This window comes from Bubalus kerabau, chromosome 19 (assembly GCF_029407905.1).
Source record: "Bubalus kerabau isolate K-KA32 ecotype Philippines breed swamp buffalo chromosome 19, PCC_UOA_SB_1v2, whole genome shotgun sequence".
Classification (NCBI taxonomy): domain Eukaryota; kingdom Metazoa; phylum Chordata; class Mammalia; order Artiodactyla; family Bovidae; genus Bubalus; species Bubalus kerabau.
The window spans coordinates 34,713,056-34,724,678 of NC_073642.1; positions in this window are offsets into that span (position 1 = coordinate 34,713,056).

An 11,623-nucleotide genomic window follows, 5' to 3' on the forward strand; every position below is an offset into this window, starting at 1 on the left:
AGGAGAGAGGGCAGGTGAGGTGGTGGGGCCAGCAGGCAGGCAGGGGTCAGTATGTGTGCAGAGGGGGTGGCTCCAGCCAGGAGGGACTGGTGGGCAGGCTTGTGTGCTAAGTGAGCTTGGCTTTTCAACCCCCAGGGCAGTGATAGTACTGGGGTGGGATTTGTGCCTTAGAAACGCTTGAACTCCCTTCAAGATAAAGCCCATAGGTTTTAAAACCCCGAAGGACGTGTGAAAAGGGGTTCCCTGAGGCGGGGGTGGGAGATGGGGAGGGGAGCTAGGGGGCTGTTCATGGGGATGGTGGACAGAACTCTGAGAGGGCCAGAGATGGAGGGTGGGGGCCTGGGGAGGCGTGCAGAGAGGGACCCAGGCCTTCTTCCCTCCCCCTCCTTGGTTCCCCTCCCTCCCGCCCCTCATGCAGGCTTTTGGAGATTTCTTTTTGGCTGTGCCATGCAGCATGTGGGATCTTCCCCCACCAGGGATAGCACCCGTGTTCCCTGCATTGGGAGTGCAGAGTCTTAGCCACTAGACTGCCAGGGAGGTCCGATCCAGGCCTTTTGGGATTTGCTGGGAGATTTTCCTGAGCAGTAACTCCCGGAGAGGGGACTGTGGCAGACTAGGGACAGTTCCCCTCTCTGAATCTGGTTCTTCCCTCTCCTACACGTGCCTTCCCAGGGTGACCTAGGTGGCACCGGGTGCTGAGGCCAGGAATTTGGGCAACCCCAGTGAGCTCTGGGCTGGGGGCAGAGACCTGGGATCTCCATCACCCTTGGTGATCCTGGGCAGACCTGGCCTTTCCCAAGCCTCATTCTCCTCCTGTGGAAGAGGACGGGGCTGGACAGCGCCTTTGAGACGCCCCTTCTTGCACACTGTAAGGGGGTCTAAGACTAATTTGGCCTTTGGAAGGAGCTCAGGGTCAATGACTGGGTCAGTGAGTTCTTCCAGGTCATAGCTGGGCCAGAGCAGCAGCAGCATAGACTGACCCTTCCTCAATCCCTGGATGGTGGTGGAGAGGGCAGAAGGAGTGAGTTCTGGGAGTGGCTAGCGGGGAAAGTGGGTCTCAAGCCCTGACCACACCTGGATTGCCAGGCAACCTCTAGGAGGTCCCTGCCCTCTCTCTGGACCCCAGGAAGTGCCCTCTTTCCTGTGGTGAGTCTCTTGGCTCCCCTGTGGGCCTACATCAGGGGACCTGAGGGACAGAATACACTCTTTTGTCTCTATGGAGGCACCCCAGGAGAGACCAGGCGGGCAGGAAGCTGTGTGCATCAAGGCATGGGGAGCCCATGTAAATCTCATGTAAATGAGCCAGTGGGGAGGGGCTGGCCGGGCTCTGGGCTGCTGCCCTGTTTTCCCCTGACTGGCCAGCCACACGGTGGGCCTTGGGGGTGGTGGGTGGGAGGACTATAGGGTTGGGCCCTGGGAGCATGGAGATCCATACAGTATCACGGCAGCAACACCAGCCTCTTGGGGGCCAGGTCAGGGACAGGAGCCAGGCCTATCCTTCTGCCTTCTGTCTTGTGCATCCCGCCCCAGGGGCACAAAAGAGAGAGCAAGACCGAAAAACCAAAGCTCAGCTTTCCTGGAGAAGTCGGCAGGGGATGGGGGACTACTTATGCCTCCCTCCGCTTCATAATTCTAAGGGCCACTAAGGTTCTCCCTGGGTGACCAGTATCCTGCCATCTCATGAGTCAAGGCTACTGCCTTCTCATCTCTCTGCTGCTTGAAACCCTTTAACGATTCTCAGCATTCAGAGCCCCAAGCGACTTGATCTTCTCCAGCCCCATCTCCCCTTGGTCCTCCACCTTCTGCTGGAGACAGTCTGTGCCTTTTCTTCTCTTGGTGCCTCCCCTAGAATGTCAGGAGGAGGAGGGGCCAGGCAGAGGTTGCAGAATGACCTCACAGGAGTCCTAGACCCCACTCGGCCTCCATATCTCTACTGCTCAGTCCTGAGCTGGGGGGAAGAAGGAGCTTTAGGGGGAAGGCACCTGGAATCAGGCCCCGGGGTCCTGGCGAGGGGAGGCGCAGGCCCTGCCCTCAAGCCCTTGCAGCCTGGAAGGGGAGGCAGATACGGAGCTGGGTGGTGACTGTACGTGCGAGGGCCCGTCACTTCATGGGAAATAGATGGGGAAACAGTGGAAACAGTGTCAGACTTTATTTTTTTGGACTCCAAAATCTCAGCAGATGGTAACTGCAGCCATGAAATTAAAAGACGCTTACTCCTTGGAGGGAAAGTTATGTCCAACCTAGATAGCATATTCAAAAGCAGAGACATTACTTTGCCAACAAAGGTCTGTCTAGTCAAGGCTATGGTTTTTCCAGTGGTCATGTATGGATGTGAGAGTTGGACTGTGAAGAAGGCTGAGCGCCGAAGAATTGATGCTTTTGAACTGTGGTGTTGGAGAAGACTCTTGAGAGTCCCTTGGACTGCAAGGAGATCCAACCAGTCCATTCTGAAGGATATCAGGCCTGGGATTTCTTTGGAAGGAATGATGCTAAAGCTGAAACTTCAGTACTTTGGCCACCTGATGCGAAGAGTTGACTCATTGGAAAAGACTCTGATGCTGGGAGGGATTGGGGGCAGGAGGAGAAGGGGATGACAGAGGATGAGATGGCTGGATGGCATCACTGACTTGATGGACGTGAGTCTGAGTGAACTCCGGGAGTTTGTGATGGACAGGGAGGCCTGGCGTGCTGTGAATCATGGGGTCGCAAAGAGTTGGACACGACTGAGCGACTGAACTGACTGAACTGAAGGTGGGAGGAGAACCAACCCATTTTGGGGGAGATGGCAGGGAAAGTGCGGAAAGCACCTTTGAGGGTGAGTAGATGGTGGAGAGGTCACTGATGAATGGAAGAAGGAAGAGCATTTGAAAAGACCTGGGGGTGTGCAAGAACTTGGGGTGTTGTAGGCTTCGTTGCAGTAATGTGAGCTCCAGGAAGACAGAGGGACATTGTCAGTTGTGGTCACAGCTGCATCTCTAACACCTAGAAGAGTTCCTATGATACATTCTTGTTAGTTGGATGAATAAGATGAAAGAGGAGCGAGGTTCTGGAAGTGAGGTTAAATTACTCCATCAGTTCCTGGGGCCAAGGCCCTAGATTTTTATCCAGTCGGTTCTAGGGAGTCTCGGAAGTGTTTTTAGCAGGGGTGGGTGGGTGATGATGGTAATGATGATAAGGATGATGGGGATTTGAGATCCAGTTTTTCACACACTGTATCCCTGCCTCCCTCACTCCAAGCTCACCACTGCCCGACACACACCCCCTGACCCCCCTCCCTCCCAACACACACCCAATCCTTAGGCATTTCCAGCTGCCTCCACAGACCAATTTTAGCTTCTCACTATCTGGAAAAGCAAGTGGAGAGTCTGGGATGGGTTTTCTCAGCTAGGGTCTGGCCAGGAGGTCTGTGGGTGTGGGCTGGTGGAGTGTGCCTGAAATGGCTAATTCAGGCTCAGGAAACACTCTTCTGTTGATATTATTTAACTCTGGGAGGAAGAGGCCTTGGGGAATAAAACAAAAGCAAAACCCACATTCTCAGGGTCACCAGTGGCCATGAGCCAGCCCACATGAGAGGAAAAAGCACAGGCTCACACCCAGGAGATTCTTGTTGATGTTCTGATATCTTTTTGTAGGATGGTGCCCATGCCATGGGGTCATTAAGAGTCAGACACAACTTCACTTTCACTTTTCACTTTCATGCACTGGAGAAGGAAATGGCAACCCACTCCAGTGTTCTTGCCTGGAGGATCCCAGGGACAGGGGAGCCTGGTGGGCTGCCGTCTATGGGGTCGCACAGAGTCGGACACGACTGAAGCGACTTAGCAGCAGCAGCAGCAGCCCATGCCAGAAGTGCTGGACCCACACCTGATTAAAATCCCAGAAGTCAGGCTGGCAGTTTTCTCAGGCTGGGGAAGATGAATGGGCTCAGAAGGGCTAGGTCAAGATGAACACATACGTGCTCGGGGTTGGGTTGATAACACAAAGGCAAACACATGGCCTGCAACTTCATCCAGCTCAGAGGTCCTGCCCAGGTTCATAGCAGACACCTATCAGTCATGGCTTTCCTTTCTCCTGAGCTCAGATGAGCAATTTTCTCTAGAACTGCCTTCTAGAACAAGCCCTTGAAATGTAACTAGACTGAATTGAAATGTGCTGGAAGGATAAAAAGACATACTGGATTTTGAAGATGTAATATGAAAAAAATAATTTATCTTGTTAATAAATTATTATGTTGATTACATGTGGCAGTGAAAACGTTTTGGATATATTGGGTTATATAAAATATATTATAAAAGTCTTTCTTCCCTGTTCCTTTTAACTCCTATTTAATTTGGCTATTAGAATATTTGAAATTATCTGTGTGGCTCAAATAACATTTCTATGGGGCCACACTGCAGTAGCATACCTGCTTTGTGAGGGGATTTCATCCTTTTTGCTCACAGCTAACCCTCCATCACCTAGAATGGTGTCTGGCACATAATAGACATGCAAATGGTTATCTGGATTGAATGAATGAAGCCTTGTCAACATTGCTCTTCAGGGAGCCACCACTGAGTGATCAGATGGAACGTATTTGCTAACCTGCTAGAATCCCCTGTCTGTGTTTTCTGATTTTAGAGTTTCATCATCCTCTCCAGCCTTTCTTGATACCCAGGAGGGGCAGCTGGAGGTGAACTTGGGTGAATGCCCTGCTCCACCAAGGGTCCTCTGAAAGGGAACTTCCTGTTCCTTCTGATGAGGAAACAGAGCAGTGTGCAAATGATATGGAAATCCTTCCTGGGTGTTTGCATGTCTAGGTGTACTGGGCATACTTCCGGCCCACTTCCTGGCCCCAGCTTCTGGTCTCTAGGGACAAAAGAGAAAGCTCGGGAGACCTTGAGTCCCAGGTTGAGCCCGGGCCACTTTAGTCTTTTCCCAGTGAGCAAGGGCTGTAGCATCCTCAGTTCTCCAATCCATCAGGAGCCTAAAAATAGTCTGCAGTTCCAGCCTCCTCCACAGCCAATCAAGCAAAGCTGGGCCCTGTGCCCGCCAGCTCCTCCACAACCCAGACTGTCTGCCCTAGCCGCCAGCCCCCTTCTCCCTGGCCGAGGTCTATCCTGGCCCCTGGGGACCCTGAGCTCAGCGTGCCCACTGTCAGGCCTGATGAGGGTTTTCTTACTGCTCTGCCCTCCTAAGCAGATGGGACCCTGGACCCCTGGACCCTTGGACCTCCCAACTCTGTGCTCTGTTCACTCTGTTGTTCTTGAGGGGATGTTGGCCAGACACAGAGGAGGGGAGGGTGTTCCAGGCAGTGCAGCTAGCACCTGTAAAACCCAGTGGTATGAGAGACCATGGCACGTGGGAAGGGATGAGCCGTTTGGAAGGGCTGGTTGAACGAGATGGGGCTGGAAGGTGGTAGGGCAGGTCTGGCAGCTACCTCCCTCGCAGGCATGGGTACTTCTGTCCTGCCCCACGGGGAGGGAGCTGCACCTCTTAGATGTGGCAGCCCATCTGTGTGGGCTGTTGCCCTCTGTCCCTGCCAGGAGGAGTGTTCAGTGCCAGGCACCTGCTCCCCTGTATGGGCCTTGTATACTGATGGTCTATGGGAAGCTCTGGTGCCTTCCAGATCTGAGCTTCTGGGGTCCCTGCCTGCTCCTCAGGGCTGGAAGTAGGCAGGCGGAGCTCCCCACTGAGGCCCAGAGGAAGGAGGGACTCAAGGCCATCTGGAGCACTTGGCAGAGTTGGGACCGGAACCTCTGAGTCCTGATGCCCAGCTGGGACCTAGCCCTCACTCTGAGGCTGGGGCACATCCTGGTCTGCATGTAAAGGATGGGGTTTGTGGGCCCCCACAAAGGGGAGGGCCTTTCCGGCGGCAAGAGTGAGAGCGCAGGTGATGCTGCTGGTCCATGACGGTTTCCCCACTCGGGCTAAGTTGGGTCCCAGGTGCAGGAAGTGGGGGCAGCACATGTCACAGCCACTTTCCGTTTCTGTGGGAGTGATTTTGGGGGAAATGCTCGGATCATGGAGCAGTTCTTTCCATGTAGTGCCCAGAGTCTTATTTCTGAAGACTTTTCTTACCTGACATCTTCCATTGGTCCTCGGAGGCAGCTAGCCAGTGTGGGCATAGCCTTTCTCCAGCAGTGAGACAAACCGATGAGGCCAGAGGAAGGGAGCCAGAGCTACCTAGCCCATCAGAAGCTGGCCTAGAACCCAGGATTCTTGCCTTCCCCCCAGCCCCTTGTACCTCTCGCAGCACCCTCCCCCAAGGAAGCAGAGGTGGGTGTGATCTAGAGGCTTCTCTTGGCCAAGGCGAAGTTGTTGAAAGAAACGTTTAAGATGTTTGAGGTTTTCTCACCCCCTACAGCCCTCATTTTCTAGCAGGTGGGGGCCCCGCTCAGTGTTCACAGAGGCCACCAAAAAGTGTTGAGACTGTTTTAGGACTTTTGCTCCTGGTTCTGGGGCCTGTCAGAGGTGCTCTCCTCCCCCAGCCACCTGAGGAATCCAGAGCTGCAACTCTCCTGTGCCCTGGATAGCATCCTGGGGACCTTAGACCCATTTCCCATGTGAAGAAACCACAGACCTGGGGGAAGACCCAGACTGGCTCTGTGAGTGAGAAGGTGTGGGATTGCTGACATCTTAGCCCTGATACATCTTTTCCTGAACTCCACCTGCTGCTTACTCACCTCCCCTGAGACACCTTCACTCCTACCCCAGGTCATGGGTAGAAACACAGGCAGAGTGTCCATGTAATGAGAGAAGAATCAGGTGCCCTGGCAACCTGGCAAGATGGAACTGCGGGCTTCTTTATCTCTTGTGTATACACATAACAAGCCCATGGGGCCACACACATTACCTGCTCACGTGTACACACTTTCAGACATGTGCATCTGTGCATGTGCACACCCATTCATAGAGCCCTCCCCCTTGGAGTCCTGTCCACCTACTCAGATAAGGGGGGGCGGTCGTGAGGCTCTCTTTTTGTGTGACTACAGCCTCAGGGTAGACCCACATCTAATTTCTCAGCTGTTCCTGCCTCTCTGACTCTGGCAGCTGGGAGCTTGAAGATCTAGGCTGGGAACCCCCCACTGATATTTGGGGAATTTTGTGGGGATCACTGGGCCAACAAGACCTACAGAGAGAAAGAGAGAGAGGTGAGCAGAGGAGATGGAACAGGAAGATGCCATGTGGAGCTGGTGCTTGGCCCAGAGGGTGTTCTGACCCTCCCCTCTTGGTGCTCCTTCCCTGTGGGCCTGCTGAGATGTTCTATGACCCGTCTGGGAACTGGGAACAGAGGAGAACTGCACCACAGGAGGCCCAGGATGAGGTGACTACAGGCAGGAAGGCTAACTGAATGTGTACCCCACCCATGGAGAGCTGGGGCTGGATGTCCCTGGCGAGTACATGGTGGGGTCATGGGTGCAGAGGGCCTCTGTTCCCATGCTTTCAGGACAATGGGCCAGATAAGGCCAGGTACTTTGGTTTCCTGGGCGGGCCAGGGCTTTCCCGAAATACCCAGACTTCCTGGTCTCCCGGGGTTGAAGCAATGACATGGGAAGAGAGCGGATTGCGTAGGCAGGAAGCCCCGGGACACTCTGAAGGCCTGCTCTGCCCTTGCGTGCGAGCTTAGGGTGGTCCCCAGAGCTGTTTTTGCCTACCCTACCTCAGCACATGACTGGCTGTGTGTTCAGAGCTGCCCACTTACTGAGCACCTAAGTCCAGGCTCTTCATGCAGTATACTTGCGAAGGGCAAGAGGAGCCAGGGCTGGGCACCTGGGAGGGGGTACCTGTCACCACTGGGGCAGGAGCTAATGGTCCTCCAGGGGGCTGACCCAGCAGGGGCCCAGAGATCTCCTGAAAGGTGTCACTGATCTCCACTCTTTGTCAGCAAAAGGCATTGGTCAGCCAACCACCTGGCTAGTCTTCAAAGGGCAAGATTATGAGGGCAATAGTACAGACTGGATAAGAGTGACTGTACACCATTTGCTTGGGACTGTTCAAGAAGTTTTACATGAATCATTTTAGTTAGTCTCCTAACCAGCCCTATGAAGTTGATACTATCCATTTTATTAGTTAAAGGAACTCAAGCACAGAGAGGGTAAGCAGTTTACCAAAACTTCAAGGCAAAAAAAAAAAAAAAAAAGCAATTAATCCTGTCCCTACAATAACTGGAGTTTCAGGCTGTTTTATCTGATCTCATTCACTCATTGTGTAGTTATGTATTAAGCTCCTCTGCTGGGCTTGTGGTGACCTAGGATATACATAGCAGAGGTGAGCATATATGTAGGTGGGGGATCACTCTGGCAAAATGAAAGATGTCAGGCCTGGGTCAGTCCCGGGGACCAGGGCTCCTCACGTGCCATCTGCTCAGACCTGATGCTTGGACATCAGAGGAAGCTAATGTGACCACTCATTCTAAAGGCTCAGTGTGGGGAGGGCCAGCTGCCAGTGCATCCTCTGAGGGACAGAGACAGGCTGCGTGGGGGCCCAGCTTCTCTGCTCTGGCTGGAAGGCTGTCACAGGAAGGTGGGGAGGGGATTGGCCTTCTCCTTTTGCTGTTTCCCACCAGGACCATTTCAGGGAACAGCTGCTTTGGGGGCTGGAGGGAGCCCACATCCTGCTTCATCACCATACTGAGAGCATTTGAGCTCAAGGACCTCCATGGGGGCTCAAAGCTGAGTAAGGTTGAATCAGGCTGACTCACTGGAAACCTCTGCCTACTAATGTCTCCAAGCCGGATACTGCAGTCAGACCAAAGGAAGAGCTTCCCAACTGCTGGTCCATACAATGTTGGAGTGCAAGCCAAGGGAAAGACTTCCGGACGGTGCCCCAGCCTCAGGCTCTGTCGTACCTCATCCTACCCTGGGAGGCAGACTCCTCATGGGGAAACTGAAGGAGGAGATGGACCTGTGTCAGAGCCCAGACTGCAGCCAGTTCCGTAGTCCTTTTGTCATGAGGGCACCTGCCCTGAAGCTGGGATGCAAGGAGAGGGCTTCATTCTCCGACAAGGCCCTCTGGGTCTCTTCTCCTGACTACTCCTTGCAGGCTGAGTCGGGGCAGAGCTGGGGTGTGAGGGTGTGGTCTTCCCTGGGACAAAGAATGGCTCCTGTGGAATGGTGTTTTCAGAGACACAAAGAGATGAGCAAACAAGCCAGCCAGATGGGTTCAGCCTTTCAACTTGTCCCTAGGGAGGTTGTTTGCCTTTATTTGTTTATTGAGATAAAATAACCCTTTTGAAGCACACAATCTAGTGTGTGCTAAGTTGCTTCTGTCATGTCCAACTCTTTGTGACCCTATGTACTGTAACCTTCCAGCTTCCTCTGTCCGTGGGATTCTCCAGGCAAGAATACTGGAATGGGTCACCATTTCCTTCTCCCGGGGATCTTCCTGACCCAGGGATGGAACCAGAGTCTCCTGCATTGGTAGGCGGATTCTTTACCACTATATCTACACCGCTGTGACCACCATCATTATCTAATTACAGAACATGCTGTCACCCCAAAAGAAATTCCATATCTACGACCAGTCACTTCCCCTTCCTCCTGCCCCCACTAATTGCCTCTCTGTCTTTATGAATTTACCCATTCTGAGCATTTCACACAAATGGAACCATACGTGTGGGCTGTGTGGTTGGTTTTCTCTCACTTAGCAGAATGTTTTCAAGATTAATCCATGTTGTAGTATGTATCAGCTCTTCACATTTCTTTATTGTCGAATACGAGTCCATGGTGTGGATACGCCATCTTTTATTTATCCATTCATTAGCTCATGGACGCTTGGGTTGTCTCCACTTTTTGGCTGTTATGAATAATGCTGTATGAACACTGATGTGCAAGTTTTTGTATGAACATATGTTTTTGATTCTTTTGGGGATCTACCTACCTGGGAGTGGAACTGTGGAGTCATGGTGATTCTATATTTAACTTCTAAGAAGCTGCCCAAACTGTTTTCCACAGAAGTTATACCATTTTACATTCCCACCAGCTATGTGTGGTTCCAATTTCTCCACCTCCTCACCAACACTTGTTATTTTCTTTGCCTTTATTCTTTCGGCACATATATTGTTGAGCACCTAGCTGGTGCGAGACCTGTGCTTGGGCTAAGGGGTGCAGGGGAACTGGACCTCTGGCTGTTCTGGCAGAGCCAGGGGGACACAGACATAGAACAGTGGCAGCTGGTGGTGAGTGAAGGAGTAACAGGGGGCCCAACCTGCGAGGGACAAGCAGGGCAGGCTTCAGATGTGACGTTTATGCCGTGGCCCCCAGTCCCTGCCCTGGCCCCTTTCCCAGCCCTCCTGCCCCTGGGAGGCGTGATGGTCAGGTGCCAAATGCCCTGGTGCTGCTTATCTGAAGATTCCCCTCCTTGCCCGAGCTTCACCCGCTAGAGCCTGTCCCTTTGTGTTGAGCCCTCATCTTTAGCGGCCCCATGTCAGCAGCCTGAGCCAGATGGGGAAACTGAGGCCTGGGGGAAATGATTTGCCTAGAAGACAGTGGCAGAGGGAAGACCAGAGCCCAGATTGCCAAACCCCCAGTCTGACGTGCTCTTAGCTCTTCTGGGATGAGGCTTGGGGTAGCATGAGGCTGGGGGGAGGGAAGAGGAGCTGGCAGAAGCCTGAAAGGGGGGCCCAGGGAGCAGGAAGCCAAGCTTCGAAGATTTTTCCCAGGCCAGGGGGAGGAGACGCTGACCAGATTTGTGTGAGTGAGGGGTGAAGAGGGGAGGTCCCTGGGGCCCGCTCTGACCAGTTTCTCCTCTCCCTGGTTTCGGTTGTTTCACTTGCCCTCTGAGACCCTGGGGTTGGGGGGGGTTGGATGATGTTGGGGTGACTCTTAGTCAAGCCCATCTTCTTCTTGGGGTGGGGGTAGGGGACGGGCCCAACACCCTCTGTGGGCCACCTCCGTCAGCCTGCCTTCCTGTCCCCACCAGATCCCACGGCCTGAGGGAGGAGGTCTGGCTGGGCCCAACCCCAGTGGGTGCGGGTCAGCTAGGGTGGGGCCTGGCTGACTGAGAATGTGACCATGTTGATGGCCTCTCCTGCTTTCACATTTGGAGCCTCCAGGAACTAGTGACTGTCCCCAAAACAATGCTGGGGGGATGTTTGCTCAATGAACTCATACTTTATAGGGTTAAGTCAAAATGAGCTCACTCCCTTACTCCAAACTCAGTGACTCACCGGTCCCCATGGTAAGTTCCTGGCCAGACCAGGTGTTGTGGGTGAGCAGGGATAGGGTGGGATGCAGTCCCTGTCCTCCCAGACAGCAGGAGAGGCCCTGGTTCCCCCACCAGCACACTCAGGGCACTGGAAAGCCAGTGGCGGTGGTGCTGATGGGGAGCAGACAGCTGGGACCAGCCTGACTGGGGTGCCCAGGGGGTGGGCTGGCAGTCCCAGGCCCTGTCTGAGCCCGGAACAACATTTTGCATCTCCCCATGGTGACCTGACCTGGAGGAGGGCATGGCAACCCACTCTAGTATTCTTGCCTGGAGCATCCCCATAGACAGGAGCCTAGTGGGCTACAGTCCTTGGGGTGGCAAAGAGTCGGATACGACTGAGCAACTAAGCACAGCACGCATGGTGACCTGAGCTCAGAGTGGAGGGGAGGGGAGCGAAGAGGGAGTGAGAGGGGAGGGGAGCGAGAGGGGAGGGGAGCGA